We start from the raw sequence: 16,667 nt of genomic DNA, 5'->3' as shown, positions 1-16,667 counted from the left end.
ATGCACGGCGGGAAATTTAGGGACGGTGCATGCGCAGTTCATTCGGCGCGGGGACGCATTGCATTTAAATGAAACACGCCCCCTACTCGCCGATTTGAATTACGTGCCGAGAGATACACTACGCCGCCGTATCTTACGGCGCAAATTCTTTGTAGATTAGAAGAATTCAAAAGTAAGTTACAGCGGCGTAGCGTATCTCACATACGCTGCGCCTATCTAAATGTATGTGGATCTGGCCCATAGCACCTACAAAATAGGGGACAGAATTATTATTTTGTATTATTTATTTTTTTTACTAGTAATGGCGGCGATCTGCGATTTTTATCGGCACTGCAACATTATGGCGGACACATCGCACACTTTTGACACATTTTTGCCACCATTCACATTTATACTTTGATCAGTGCTATAAGTATGCACTGATTACTGTATAAATGTGACTGGCATTGAAGGGGTTAACACAAGGGGGTGAGGAAGGGGTTAAATGTGTGCCCTGCATAGTGTTTCTAACTGTGGGGGAAGGGACTGACTGGGGGAGGTGACCGATCTGTGTCCCTATGTACAAGGGACACAGATCGGTCTCCTCTCTCCCTGACAGGACGTGGATCTGTGTGTTCACACACACAGATCCACGTCCTTGTCTGTGTAACCGCCGATCACGGGTGCCTGGCGGACATCGAGTCTGCCAGGCACACGCATCGGCATCTCAGTGATGCGGCGGGCACGCACATGCCCCCCAGCGGCTGGAGGCCATATATAGACGGCCTCCCAGAAATTTAGATCCACACTGCGGCCGTATAAAGTCGTACGGCTGTCAGGAAGTGGTTAAAGAGTAACTCCACCTTTGTTAAAACAAAAAAAAAACAATCCACTCTGGGTGATGAATGAATGAATGAATGAATGAATGAAAACTTATATAGCGCAGCACATGCGAATTTAATCGCCTCTGGGCGCTTGTTGTTCCTGTCTCCTTTGGTATCAAAAGAGATGAGTCTTGATCTTTCTCCTGAATGCTAAGTGATTCTCCTCCAACCGAATGCTGGTTGGTAAAGCGTTCCATAGTCTAGGCCCTTGGACCGCGAATCTCCTTTCTCCTTTGGACTTGTATCTGGCTTTGGGTATCTGGAGGAAATTTTGATTGGTGGAACGCAGAATGCGATTGGGTTTATGAGCTTTTATTTTTTCGCATAGATAATGGAGAGCATTCCCATAGATACATCTATGCGTTAGACAGAGTGCTTTAAAAGTGATTCTGTCTTTTACTGGTAACCAGTGAAGGGCTCTCAGTGAAGGTGAGATTGATTCCCAAGGTTTTTTCCCAGTCACAAGTCTAGCGGCCGTATTTTGAACGACTTGTAGACGAGCGATTTGGTACTTTGGGAGTCCGAGGTAAAGGACATTTGCATAGTCCAATCTTGAGTTTACAATAGCTCCCACCACGACCGCTATGTCTTCCTTGGGAATAAAAGGAGTAAGTCTGCGTAGTAGGCGCAGCAGATGGTGAGATCCGCTGACTACTGACCCTATTTGTGCGTCCATTGTCATGTGAGAGTCAAAGATGACCCCGAGACTTTTGACTTTGGCGCTAGGGGTGATGATTTTGCCCAGAATGGGCGGGGGGGTCCAAGTTGTTGTAGGTTGATTCATACGCTTGGCGTGAAACAGGAGAAGTTCTGTTTTCTCTCCGTTGAGTTTAAGATAACTCTTTGTCATCCAGTCCTCTATCAAAGAGAGGCATGTCTCTAGATTGAGGTGATGATCCTTTTTATTGCAAATGCGGAAATATAGTTGCGTGTCGTCTGCATATGAGTGGTAGAGCAGTTTTTGACTGCTAATAATCTCAAAAAGAGGGCGAAGATAGATGTTGAATAACACCGGCGACAGGGGGGATCCTTGAGGGACTCCGCACGATACCGTGCGTTTCTCAGAAGTGAAAGGTCCTAACTTCACTATTTGCGATCGGTTTTCCAAAAAAGAGGAGAACCAAGATAAATCGCCTTCTGCGACTCTGGCTACTTCAGCTAGCCGAGTCAATAAAAGCTTGTGGTCTACTGTGTCGAAGGCTGCGCTCAGGTCCAACAGAACCAGAAGACAAGATTCTCCTTCATCTGCGACCTCGAGAGCGTCGTCCCATATTTTGAGCAATGCGGTTTCTGTCCCGTGTCCAGGCCGGAATCCCGATTGAAATGGGTCAAGTAGGTTATGGGTATCTGATAAATGCACATTGTAGGTGTAGCGCCTGGCTATTTTCAGAGCCGGTGCTATTGTAAATTTAGAGGGAGTTCAGAGAGGTAGTTGGCTCTGAACCTGTTTATTTAGTTAAATTTGGGGCCTCTGCTCCAACTTCGGCTGTATTGTTTATGCATACTGTCGTTGTCTGGGGAGTAATGCCGCGTACACACAATCATTTTTCGGGTTGTAAAAAACTACGTTTTTAAGGGTCTAGTTTTTTAACCCGATCATTAAACCGGCCTTGCCTACACACGATCGTGAAAATAAAATGCTCTAGCGAAGCGCGGTGACGTACAACACGTACAACGGCACTATAAAGGGGAAGTTCCATGCGAATGACGCCACCCTTTGGGCTGCTTTAGCTGATTTTGTGTTAGTAAAAGACGATTTGCGCTTTTCTGTCTGTTACAGCGTGATTAATGTGCTTACTCCAGGGTAGTTTTACCAGAACTAGCGCTCCCGTATAATAACTTGTTTCACGTCGCTAAAGCCCACACACGACCATTTTTTACAACCCGAAAATTGACAACGTTAAAAACGTCGTGAAAAAATAGACCATGTTCGAATTTTTTTTTTTGGAAATTTTTCAGAACCCGAAAAAATGCTCTGAAGCCCACACATGATTGTTTTTATGACATTAAAAAAAACGTAATTTTTAATACCGCCCGCAATGCCCCTCTGCATTGACGCATTGCGGGCGGTATTAACCCTTTTTTTCTGCCACTAGCGGGGGTTAATACCACACCGCTAGCGGCCGAATCCTGCTGCAATTCCGACGGTATAGCACCTTCACTGCCCCATGTGAAAGGGGCATAAGTCTCACCTCAGGCCAACAGTTGGCAGCAGTGGGGTCAAGTGCAGTGCCAATCAGGAGGGTTGATCACCTCACTGTGCATGCTGGGAGGGGTATTTAAAGGGCAGACGCCATTGGTTCGGGGTCGCTGTGTTCCCGTCCTTGAGCTGGGCAGTCGTCCCACCACCCCCCGTGTGTGGCCCTCCTGACCGGGGTGTGTACGCATGTTGCAGTGTTCCTGGCTCCGGGACCACGTTGGTCTGGAGCACATTCATCTAGCTTGTGAATCCAGTGGGTCGACTAGGTCCCTAACTTGCCAGATGGTCCTGGGCTGTCAATCCAATTGGAGGAAGCCGACTGATGAGGAATAGGGATGAGCTTCGTATTCGAGTCGAACCCATGTTCGACTCGAACAACGTATGTTCGATCGTTCGTCGAAATACGAACAAAACGGGTCTTTCGCGCCAAATTTGAGTTACTTTTCACAGACCATAATTCACTGCGGCATCGCTGGCTGATGATTGGCCAAGCATGCACTATGACCCGCATGCTTGGCCAATCACAGCTTGCATAAAACGGAGAGTAATAATTGGCCAAAGCAAGGGTGGCTTTGGCCAATTATGGCTCAGGGGTTTAGTTCACGCCCCACACTATAAAAGGCCACCTGCAGGTCGGCCTTGTGTAGTGTGTTGCGGTGGTTAAGAGAGAGAAGACAGAGAGAGACAGAGCGAGTGTCATTTTTTGCAGGTAGATAGAGCAGTAAGGCAGGCTAGTCAGTTAATGTTACAGTGTGTAGAGTATATATATACATCCCAGGTGTTGCACATGTATTTATACACTGTATAGTTTAGCTAGATCAGTTCTTCTTAATTTACTGGCAGGCAGGTGATTGTGCTAGCTGCAGTATTCTTACGTGGTTTATTGCCTGTGTACTCTGTAGTTTGCACCTAAAGCTACTCGGCGTGTACTGGCCGTGTGCTCTGTAGTTTGAACCTAAAGATTCAGGAGCAGTGATTTTAATGATGCTTAAATTAAAAAAAAAAAAAGAAAAATTCCTTTAAATATTGTACCTGCTGGGTGTCTATAGTTTTCCTGTGAAAACGTCTTTGAGAACCCGGGTCTTGCCCGAGGGAACATGTATCAATGAAAAAAAAGTTTTAAAAACGGTCATTTTTTCAGGAGTCCTGGGGCAAGACCCGTGTTCTCAAAGACGTTTTACGACAATAACTTGCATATTAGGCTTTAAAATGAGCACTTTTGAATTCGAACGTTCGAGTCCCATTGACATCAATGGGGTTCTAAATGTTCGCACGAACGGTCGGTCCGTTCGAAGGTTTTGTTGCGAACCGAACGGGGGGGGGGGGTGTTCGGCTCATCCCTAATCGTGTGTACGCGGCATCAGTCTTTAGCTTCATATGTAGATGGGGTATCCATACTTTACATAGACAGGATCTTGGGGCCAGATTCACGTAGGGCAGCGGCAGGGTAACGTATCGTAGATACATTACACCGCCGCAATTTTTCATCGCAAGTGCCTGATTCACCAAGCACTTGCGATGAAAACTCCGGCGGCGCAAGGCGGGCCAATTTAAATGGGCGTGTGCCATTTAAATTAGGCGCGCTCCCACGCCGGACCTACTGCGCATGCTCCGTTTCTTAACTCCCGCCGTGCTTTGCGCGCCGTGACATCATTTTTTTGAACGGCGAAGCACGTAGCGTAATTCCGTATTCCCGGACGGCTTACGCAAACGACATTATTTTTTAAATTTCGGCGCGGGAACAACGGCCATACTTTACACAGCAATACGATTGCTGTGTAAAGTTAAGGCACCAAAAAAAACTTTGCGACGGGAAACTAGACTAGCAGGGACTTAGCGAACGCGAAAAACCGTCGGGGATCGCCGTAACTCCTAATTTGCATACTCGACGCTGGTTTACGACACAAACTCCCCCTAGCGGCGGCCGCGGTATTGCATCTTAAGATCCGACAGTGTAAAACAATTACACCTGTCGGATCTTATGGCTATGTATGTGTAACTGATTCTATGAATCAGTCGCATAGATAGAAACAGAGATACGACGGCGTATCAGGAGATACGCCGTTGTATCTCATTTGAGAATCTGGCCCTTGGTCTCTGTGTGTGTTGCATTGTACCTGACCCTTGCTGCTGACTGCGCTGCACCTCTACTAGTCACATCTGAATAACTGACATCAATGCACTCTTTTATGTTGCTAATGTCCTATCCGAACAGATGATGAGCAGAGTCCAGTACAATACAAATCTCCATCTAGCAGCTAATCTAGAAATCATGTACTATTATAATAATAATAATGGAAATATGGAACTAAAAAACCTACATGAATGTCCTAGTCACATCAAAATGAAAGGGTAAATGTTAAAATAATAACTTAAAATGTGTGCTCGTCGAAATCACCATACTTTTCTTTTAATGAGGCAAAACATCATATTTTTCTAATGCATAACCAAATTTCCAATTGTCAAATTCACAATAACTGCGAAAGTTTTCTTGTGTTATATTAAAATGCAAGCAAACTTTACTCACCAAACAGCAATGTATTACTTTGTCCCTCTGCCCTTCCTCTTCTACAAAGGCTGACATTTTTATTATATTTTTTTTTTACCATTTTGCTCCTTTTTGTACTGCAAAACAGAACTTAAAGTGATGTAACCCTGTCCCAGTGCTTTTGGGGGTCTGCAAGAGGGGGGACTAATCAGAATCTCACAGCCCCCTTTAAAAAAAGGGAGACCCCCCAGATACAAGCTCCTCACCTACATAAGTAGTAAAGGGGCACATACAGTAGGTGCCGCCGATTTTGTATATCCAGCGCAATGGGATTGCGCTGGATATCACCGCTGTGAGGCTGTGCTTCTCGCGCTCGCCGCCCCCACGAGATGCAGCACATCCATAAACAATATCCCGAAAAATTAGTAAACGCAGCACATGAATTCTATCTACATGGAAAGCCGCCCAAACCCGATAAACCTGCATATGATTGCTCTACTCGATTCATTACCACTTTTCACTCCAAACTGAAGCCTACCATCGTACTACCGTCTGTACCAACCCTCATACCAATCACAGGCATGTACCAATGCCACAAAGCCCGATGCAAAACCTGCAAATTCGTCCGACATGGCCAGAAAACCTTCACCACAAAAGGAAAAACGTACGATCGGAAAGAATTCTACAACTGCACCTCAGATTTTGTAGTATACTGCCTTAGCTGCCTATGTGGTCTCATGTACGTGGGTCGTACTATAAGACCTTTAAGGCAAAGATTTGGGGAGCAGCACAGAAGATACATTGAGGGAGGAACTGACCCTCATAGTGTTCCCAGACATTTCTCTACAGTGCAACAAAAATCTACTACAGGACTCCACGTTTGGGTGATTGAACAAATCGACAGATCCGTCCCGGCAGCTGAAAGATTCAAAAAGCTTTGTGCCAGAGAGACCTTCTGGATATACAGTCTAGACACACGTACACCTGGAGGTATCAATGAAAGTATCGAGATCCACACTATCCTATAATTGACCCCATTCCCTTCTACATCCCCACATGAACATAATATATATATTTATTACACACATGCACTGCGATACACCTCCATGTATGTACGTATGTATGTACTCCCTTTTACCCATGTTTTAGTGCTTGTCCTTTTTCTTTATGCAAATCATAACTCTAAATAACATATCTTACAGGACATTTCACTTGGTTCCTCATACCTTGGGGGTGGCGGGTATTAGTAAGTATAGCCCTTGGTCCCTAGACTTGCCTACACCCTTACCCCCTCCTTACCCCTCTTCCCCAACTTCTCCTCATTTTCCTCCCGCTCTTTTCTTCCCCCCCCCCTCCTCTCCTCTTCTCTTCCCCCCTCCCCCTGAATAATCCCTTCCCTCTCCCTCCCCCTCCCTCTTTTTGTCCCCCCCCCTCTGTCCCTCCCTCTCATAATTATCATCTATTGATTGCCTCATATATATATGTGTGTATATATATATATATATATGTATATATATATATATGCTCCTATATATATTATATTACAATTTCTGTCATTGTTGTTGCCATCTGCTGTTATTATTCAACATGGGGCGGTTGGGTGCTCTGGGGCAGGGGGGCGCACTGCGGGCCCCCCCACCCCAGAGCACCCTGTCCCCATGTTGATGAGGACAGGACCTCTTCCCGACAACCCTTGCCGTTGGTTGTCGGGGTCTGCGGGCGGGGGGCTTATCGGAATCTGGGAGTCCCCTCAAATAAGGGGGCCCCCAGATACCGGCCCCCCACCCTAAGTGAATGTATATGGGGTACATCGTACCCCTACCCATTCACCTGGAGGCAAAAAGTTAAAGTTATTAAACACACAACACAAGGGTTTTTAAAATAATTTATTATTCTGCTCCGGAGGCCCCCCCTGTCTTCTTTATTAGCTCTAATACCAGGGGGGGCTTCTTCTTCCGCTCTCCGGGGGTCTTCTCCGCTCTCCGGGGGGGGGGGTTTCTTCTTCCGCTCTCCAGGGGGGGGTTCTTCTCCGCTCTCCGGGGGTCTTCTTCTATCTTCGCCGCTCTCCGCTGTTGACTCGGCGAACCCCGGTTCTTCTGCAGCTGTGCGGTGCCTTCTTCTTCAGCGCTGGCTGCCTGCTATCTTCGTGTGTTAGCTCAATTACTAACAGGCAGCCATCGCGGTCTTCTGTGACGTCACCTTCGTCTCTTTTGTTCTTCTCCCCTCTTCCGATGTTGACTCGTCGCCTCTTGTCACTGCAATGATGGAAGCGCGCCTTGCATCCCATTTATATAGGCATCACCGTCCCATCATGCTCCGGTAGGTACCCACGTGGTGGGTGCACGTGGGTAGGCACCCACCACGTGGGTACCTGCCGGAGCATGATTGGACGGTGATGCCTATATAAATGGGATGCAAGGCGCGCTTCCATCATTGCAGTGAGAGCGGAAGAAGAAGCCCCCCCCGGAGAGCGGAGAAGACCCCCGGAGAGTGGAAGAAGAAGCCCCCCCTGGTATTAGAGCTAATAAAGAAGACAGGGGGGCCTCCGGAGCAGAATAATAAATTATTTTAAAAACCCTTGTGTTGTGTGTTTAATAACTTTAACTTTTTGCCTCCAGGTGAATGGGTAGGGGTACGATGTACCCCATATCCATTCACTTAGGGTGGGGGGCCGGTATCTGGGGGCCCCCTTATTTGAGGGGACTCCCAGATTCCGATAAGCCCCCCGCCCGCAGACCCCGACAACCAACGGCAAGGGTTGTCGGGAAGAGGTCCTGTCCTCATCAACATGGGGACAGGGTGCTCTGGGGTGGGGGGGCCCGCAGTGCGCTCCCCTGCCCCAGAGCACCCAACCCCCCCATGTTGAGGGCATGCGGCCTGGCACGGCTCAGGAGGGGGGGGCGCTCGCTCGTCCCCAATCCCATTCCTGACCGGCCGGGTAGCGTGCTTTGGATACGGGTCTGGTATGGATTGTAGGGGGACCCCCTACGTCGAATTTTCGGCGTAGGGGGGTCTCCTTACAACCCATACCAGACCTAAGGGCCTGGTATGCTCCTGGGGGGGAACCCATGCCGGTTTTGAATTTACAAATTGCCGTGGAGTTCTCCCTCAGGAATGCATACCAAATGCCGTCGCTTGAATGGGCCTTTACAAGGTGTGACTAATTTTCCACATTGTAAAACCAGCCCTAGTTTTGCGCAAGCAAATCGGAACTTACGCAGAAATCACAATGATGAAAAGCTGATGAAAAGCGTTGTGGATCTGCTTAAGTCCTCATTTGCATACTCAAAGCTGCATTTCAATGAGAAATGCCCCCAGCGGCGGATGCGGTACTGCATCCTAAGATCTGACCGTGTAAGTGTCTTACACATGTCAGATTTTCTGCCTAACTTTGGAAAAAGCCTTTTGAGGATCGTTTCCAAAGTTAGGCACAGACTGAACAGCAGTTACGCCTGCGTATCTCTTTTGGGAATCAGGCCCCTGGTTTCTGTTCCTCTATGATGGCAGCCCTGAGGTTATATTTGTGACCCCTGCAAAAACTATTTCTCCATCCATCCCTGGACTTTTTCTCCTAAACTTGTACCTACCTGAGCTTGGACTCTTCTATACTGTGCAAATCTTGTGTACATTATTATTATTATTATTATTATTATTATTATTATTACTTTTATCATTACCATACTTTTATTTCTATAATATCAAGGAATTCTTGTATTTAGGTCTTGCACATTTTTTCCTTGTGTACAGCGCATCCATAGGAATGTATTGCGGGCGGCGAGCAGGAGGAGCGGCAGAGCTCGGCCCTGGCTCCCGTGACCGGGGTTGCGGGGCGGCCAATGTCGCGCTGCCTGACCGCGATTATGTACAATATCGCGGTCAGGTACTGTAGTACTTCTGGTTACTCATACACACACAAAATACAGTGTAAATAAACAGACCAGCTAGTAGTATTCCTGATTGGCTTAGCTTCCTAAAAAGGGACCCAGTTCTGTCATCTGCACTTGCTCCTGCACATAGACTGTTTAGGGAGAGTTAGCCAAGTAAAATGTCCTCCTGCAAATATTCAGTGAATTTGGATTATCTCATATCGTTCTACACCCCATGCAAGTTCTTCCGCAGTAAAAACCTAAAAAGACATCCCCTAGACCAGTGCTTGGTGAACCTTGGCACTCCAGATGTTTTGTAACTACAATTTCCATGATGCTCAACTACAATACAGAGCACATGAGCATCATGGGAAATGTAGTTCCAAAACATCTGGAGTGCCAATCTTCGCCATCACTGCCCTAGACTGAATGCTGAGATAGAGTGAGTGAACTGTTGCTGTGTGCCTGGCTACCAAGTAAATTACAGCGGCTCCTTTGAGGGTAGTGCTTCAATTACAAAAAGGAAGGGGGATTAATTAGGTCAACTACCACATCCAGTATTTTGGGTTAGGTTAATCGCTTGCCGACCAGCTGCCCTCACTATTCTGCGGCAGGTTGGCACAATCCCGCAAACCATCATAGCGGTCCCTTTAAGCGGTATAGCAGGCACGTGCTGCACTGCGGGGGTGGGAACAAAAATTGTCTCTGGACAGCCTTTATTAAAAGAAGGACAGCACTACAAGTCACAGCAAAGTAAAATAAAACCCACTGCGGGGGTGCCGTGGCCGGCGGTCGCGATGAACGCCAGCCACGTGCGATCACAGGCACGAGAGGCAGAACAGGGACGTGTGTGTGAACACACACGTCCCTGTTCTGTGAGGAGAGGAAAGGCAGATTGTGTGTTCCTACAAGCTAGGAACCACGATCTGTCAATTCCTCCAGTCACTTCCATCCCCCATACCGTTAGAACACACACTAGGGAACACAGTTATCTCCTTGATCGCCCCCTAGTGTTAACCCCTTCCCTGTCAGTGACATTTACACAGTAATCAGTGAAATTTTTATATCACTGATTGCTGTATAAATGTGAATGGTCCCAAAATGGTATCAAAAGTGTCCGATGTGTCCGTCATAATTTTGCAGTCTCGATAAAAACTGTCGCTGCCATTACTAGTAAAAAAAATAATAATAATAAAAATGACATAAACCAATCCCCTAATTTGTAGACGCTATAACTTTTGCGCAAACCAATCAATGTACGCTTATTGCTATTTTTATTACCAAAAATATGTATAAGAATACATATCGGCCTAAACTGAGGAAAAATGGGGATATTTGTTATAGAAAAAAATACAAAATATTGGGCTAGATTCAGAGAGGAGATACGCCGGCGTATCTCCTGATACGCCGTCGTATCTCTGAGTCCGGCCGGTCGTATCTATGCCCCTGATTCATAGAATCAGTTCCGCATAGATCTCCCTAAGATCCGCCAGGTGTAAGTGACTTACACCGTCGGATCTTAGGCTGCAATTCCAGGCCGGCCGCTAGGTGGCGCTTCCGTATCTTTTACGCGACGAATATGCAAATGAGGAGTTACGCCGATTCAGAAACGAACGTCCGCCTGGCGTTTTTTTTTTACGTCGTTTGCGTTCGGCTTTTTCCGGCGTATAGTTACCCCTGCTATATGAGGCGTAGCTAATGTTAAGTATGGCAGTCGTTCCGGCGCCGAGTTTTGAATTTTTTACGTCGTTTGCGTAAGTCATTCGCGAATACGGATGGACGTAATTTACGTTCACGTCGAAAACATGACGATTTGCCGACGTCATTTGGAGCATGCGCACTGGGATCAAGTCGCGGCCGGCGCATGCGCAGTTCGTTCGGCGCGGGGACGTGCCTGATTTAAATGTTTCACGCCGCCCTACCCGCGGAATTTGAATTCCACCGGGGATTTACGTTACGCCGGCTCAACTTTACAGGCAAGTGCTTTGTGAATAAAGCACTTGCCTGAAAAAGTTGCGCCGGCGTAACGTAAATGAGATACGTTACGCGGATCTAAAGATCCGCTCACCTATCTGAATCTAGCCCATTGTGTTTTTTTTTTTTCAAAATTGTCGCTCTTATTTTTTTTATAGCGCAAAAAATAAAAAACGCAGAGATGATCAAATACCACCAAAAGAAAGCTCTTTGGGTACATCGTTGCACGACCGTGCAATTGTCAGTTAAAGTGACGCAACGCTGAATTATAAAAATGGCCTGGTCATTGAGTAGCCAAATCTTCCGGGGCTGAAGTAGTTAAGGGGCCTTCATTTTCTGTGTAACTAATCAAAAACGGCTTTCCTGGATTTTATTAACATAGGAAGCAGGTAGAATTTATAAGGCTGCAGCGCTTCATTTTAGAGCATGCCTATTAGAATTCAATGTATACAATGCAAATGATGTTCCATTGACATTAATACGAACATCACAATGCAGAGATGTATCCTTTGTCATAAAATATATCTTGGATAACAAAATATCCAAAACATCTATGCACCATGTGATCTCCCCAGATGTATCCCTTCGTATGCTGCGGGAGGACAAGATTAATGCATGTACTGAATGCACACAAACATTTCCGGCAAAATATGCACATATTTAAATAGGAATACATGAACCTGCGTTGGAAAGTTACACGCTTCATTCATGTAAGCCAAACACCATAAATAGATCAACCTTGGATGAATTAGTCACATTTGAATTCCGAGATGATAGGAAATATTTGTAGCTATTATGTGACACGCTCACTGTCTCCTGTTCAAGGTTAGCCGACTGCAAGCGCATTACTGACGGTATAAAAGCTTGTTTTGAAATTAGTGTGTAGTGATCAAGGTTAACCATATGTGTAATGTGTGTATTCCCCCGGTAAGGAGCCCTGGAAATAATCTATATATTGGATAAAAATGTTATTTTGGTGCATCTGTGGGCATCACTTCCATTTTTTTTTTTTTTTGCATGTTATCATTTTCTCCCACACACCTTCTCCCTGTGCAAAGTGTGCGGAATTGTTGAAGGATGCACAGTGACACCATCTGCAGCGAGTTGATGTTGTAGGTCTTTGGAAGAGGTCTGTGGGCTGTTTTTGACCGTTCTCACCATCCTTTGCCTCTCCAATATTTTATGTTGCCTGACACTTCTGGCCTTAAAGTGGAGTTCCACCCATAAATATAACATTACATCAGTAGTTTTAAAAAAATGTCATTAGTCCTTTAAGAATTTTTTTTTTTTTTAGATGCCTACAAAGTGTTGTTGCTAGGCAGAATAGTTAATCTCCCCTCTTCCTGCACCTAGGTGCTTAAGCTTCCTAACCTACACCGCACAGACTCCTGGGAATGTAGTGGGTGTAACTTTCCAGGAGTCTGTGCACTCCCCAGTCTCAAAGAATCATGTGACTTAGGTTTCAGATCAGGTTTCAGCACCTGTACTGTCCATTACACTGCTTGTGCAGCACTGAGCATGTGCGAGATCTGCAAGGCTGAAATCCAGGAAGTCATACAGTCTGGCTTCATGATGCCCACACTTAAGATGGCCCCAGTCAATTTCTATTTTATAAAGTGTCTAAATGCTGTAACAACCTAACAAAACGGACCTTAGTTTACAGACTAACTTTACTAGAATACATTAAGCTTGTGTATTACAGGGGTATTTATATTTAAAAAGTGAAATTGTGTCCGGAACTCCTCTTTAACAAGAACTGTGCCTGTGGTCTTCCATTTCCTCTCTATGGGGCAGATTCTCATATATCGGCGTAAATTTGGGCGGGGGTAAGGTATCTGATTTACGTTACGCGGCCGCAAGTTTTTCAGGCAAGTGCTTTATTCACAAAGCACTTGCCTGTAAAGTTGCGGCGGCGTAGCGTAAAACACCCGGCGGAATTCAAATTCGGCAGGTAGGGGGCGTGTTTCATTTAAATGAAGCGCGTCCCCGCGCCGAACGAACTGCGCATGCGCCATCCCTAAAATTTCCCGGTGTGCATTGCTCTAAATGATGTCGCAAGGACGTCATTGGTTTTGACGTGGACGTAAATTACGTCCAGCACCATTCACGGACGACTTACGCAAACAACGTAATTTTATAAATTTTCGACGCGGGAATGACGGCTATACTTAACATTGGCTGCGCCTCATATAGCAGGGGCAACTATACGCCGGGAAAAGCCTAACGTAAACGTCGTAACTTTACTGCGTCGGCCACGCGTACATTCGGGAATTTGCGTATCTAGCTAATTTGCATACTCGACGGGGAAATCGACGGAAGCGCCACCTAGCGGGGTAAAATAAAATTGCAGTTACGATCCGACGGTGTAAGAGCCTTACGCCTGTTGGATCGAATGGATATCTATGTGTAACTGATTCTAAGAATCAGTCGCATAGATACGACGGCCCAGATTAGGACTTACGACGGCGTACATGGCGCTGCGCCGTCGTAAGCCCTTTGAGAATCTGGGCCTATGTTCCTCACAGTGGACACTGACCCCTTATATCTCTGCCATAACTTTTTGTAGCCTTTTCCTAAACCATAATGTAAAACAATCTTTGGGCCAGATTCACGTAGAACTGCGGTGGCGTAACGTATCATAGATAGGTTACACCGCCGCAAGTTTTCATCGCAAGTGCCTGATTCACAAAGCACTTGCGATGAAAACTACAAGGCGGGCCAATTCAAATGGGCGTGTGCCATTTAAATTAGGCGCGCTCCCGTGCCGGACCTACTACGCATGCTCCGTTTCCTAAATCCCGCCGTGCTTTGCGCGAAGTGATGTCATTTTTTCGAACGGCGACGTGCGTAGCGTACTTCCGTATTCCCGGACGTCTTACGCAAACGACGTTGTTTTTTAAATTTCGATGCGGGAACGACGCCCATACTTTATACAGCAATACGATTGCTGCGTAAAGTTAGGGCACCAAAAAAAACGACTAACTATGCAACGGGAAACTAGACTACCGACAAAGTAGCGAACGCGAAAAACCATTGTGGATCGACGTAACTCCTAATTTGCATACCCGACACTGGTTTACGACGCGAAATCCCCCCAGCGGCGGCCGCGGTACTGCATCCTAAGATCCGACAGTGTAAAACAATTACACCTGTCGGATCTTCTGGCTATCTATGCGTAACTGATTCTATGAATCAGTCGCATAGATAGAAACAGAGATACGACGGCGTATCAGGAGATACGCTGTCGTATCTCTTTGGTGAATCTGGCCCTTTGTTTTCAGGTCATTTGAGAGTTGTTTTGAGGCCCCCATGTTGTCACTCTTCAGAGGAGAGTCTAATGCCCCGTACACACCATCACTTTATGTGATGAAAAAAAATGACGTTTTTAAAAACGTCACTTTAATTGACTGTGTGTGGGGGAAAACGTCGTTTTATGTCTTCTAAAAAACGACCAAAAAAAATTGAAGCATGCTTCAATTTTATGTGTCGTTTTTCAAAACGTCAACTTTTACTTCACAGAAATTGACCGTGTGTAGCAAAAACGTAGTTTAAAACGACGTTTTTTCACCCGCGCATGCCCAGAAGCTACTTATGAAGCAAGCTTCAATGGAAAAACGTGGTGAACGTAACCTCGCTTTGCTAGAACATTGTGAGAAAAACGATGGTGTGTATGCAACTTCGTCTTTGAAAATTGAAGTTTCAAAAACGTCATTTTTTACTTCACAGAAAATGTCGTTTTTTTCCTTAACATAAAGTGATGGTGTGTACGCGGCATAAGAGAACAACAACTTGCAATTGGCCACCTTAAGTATCTTTTCTCATGATTGGATGCACCTGTCTATGAAGCTCAAGTTTAATGTGCTCACCAAACCAATTGTGTGTTCCAATTAATTAGTGCTAAGTAGTTACAGGTATTCAAATCAACAAAATGACAAGGGTGCCCAAATTTATGCAACTGTCTAATTTCATTTTGATGCCTATTGCACATTTTCTGTTAATCCAATAAACCTCATTTCACTACTGAAATATTACTGTGTCCTTCAGTTATTTGATAGATCAAAATGAAGTTGCTGATCCAAACACCCAAATATTTATAAATGATAATCATGGAAATTGTCAGGGGTTCCTAAACTTTTGCATACGACTGTATGTCCTGTACTTGAGGCATGGGCAAAGTGAGGCACAGTGAGGCATGGGCACAGTGAGGCATGGACACAGTGAGGCATGGACACAGTGAGGCATGGGCACAGTGAGGCATGGGCACAGTGAGGCATGGGCACAGTGAGGCATGGACACAGTGAGGCATAGTGAGGCATGCACATGGACACCGTGAGGCAAATTGAGGCACAGTGAGGCATGCAGATGGACACCCTAGGCTTATACTCAAGTCAATAATGTTTCCCATTTTTTTGTGTAAAATTAGGTGCCTCGGCTTATTTTCGGGTCGGCTTATACTCGAGTATATACCGTAGTGTATTTAGGTTTTGTGCTGCCCTAGGCCTGACTATACTCGTGCACCCCCTAATTTAAATATGACCCACCCCTTCCCCTCAAGGCCACACCCCTTGCTGCCCTAGGCCTGACTAAACTCGTGCACCCCTAATTTAAATTTGACCCATCCCTTCCTGTCAAGGCTACACCCCTTACTGCCCTAGGCCTGACTAAACTTGTGCTTCCCTAATTTAAATATGACCCACTCCTTCCTGTCAAGGCCACACCCCTTGCTGCCCTAGGCCTGACTAAACTCGTGCACCCCTGATTTATATATGACCCACTCCTTCCTGTCAAGGCCACACCCCTTGCTGAAAAGACCCGCCCCGAACATTTAGAGTGGGGACTTTAGTTCTGAGGGCCTGGGGGGGCAAGGGAGTCCCTTAATTTGCATAGATTTCTTCTCATTTCCTGTTTGCCTATGGGGCATGAAGTGAAGGGAAATCACTAAAAAATAAACCGACAGGGGCTAAAACCTTCGCTTACTCTATCCAAAATGAAAAAAAAAGTGTTCTACTTTAAGCACAAATTTCTGATAATTTTTTGGAGAGGCCTATATAAGTCAGATGCAAGCCGCGCACCCGTCATTGCAGCGAGAGGAGGTGTCGGGTCAACATCGGGAGAAGGCAGAAGAAGAGAAGTGAAGAAGATGACGTCACAGAAGAGCGGACTGGCCGCCGCTAGTATAGCGGCTGCCAGCCCTGAAGGAGAAGGCACCGGACAGCGGGAGGAAGAACCGGGGTGCGCCGAGTCAACAGCGGAGAGCGGCGAAAATAGAAGAAGAC

This window comes from Rana temporaria, chromosome 5 (genome assembly GCF_905171775.1).
Source record: "Rana temporaria chromosome 5, aRanTem1.1, whole genome shotgun sequence".
Lineage (NCBI taxonomy): Eukaryota > Metazoa > Chordata > Amphibia > Anura > Ranidae > Rana > Rana temporaria.
The sequence above is the reverse complement of the archived record's forward strand: the minus strand, read 5'-3'. Positions refer to the sequence as shown.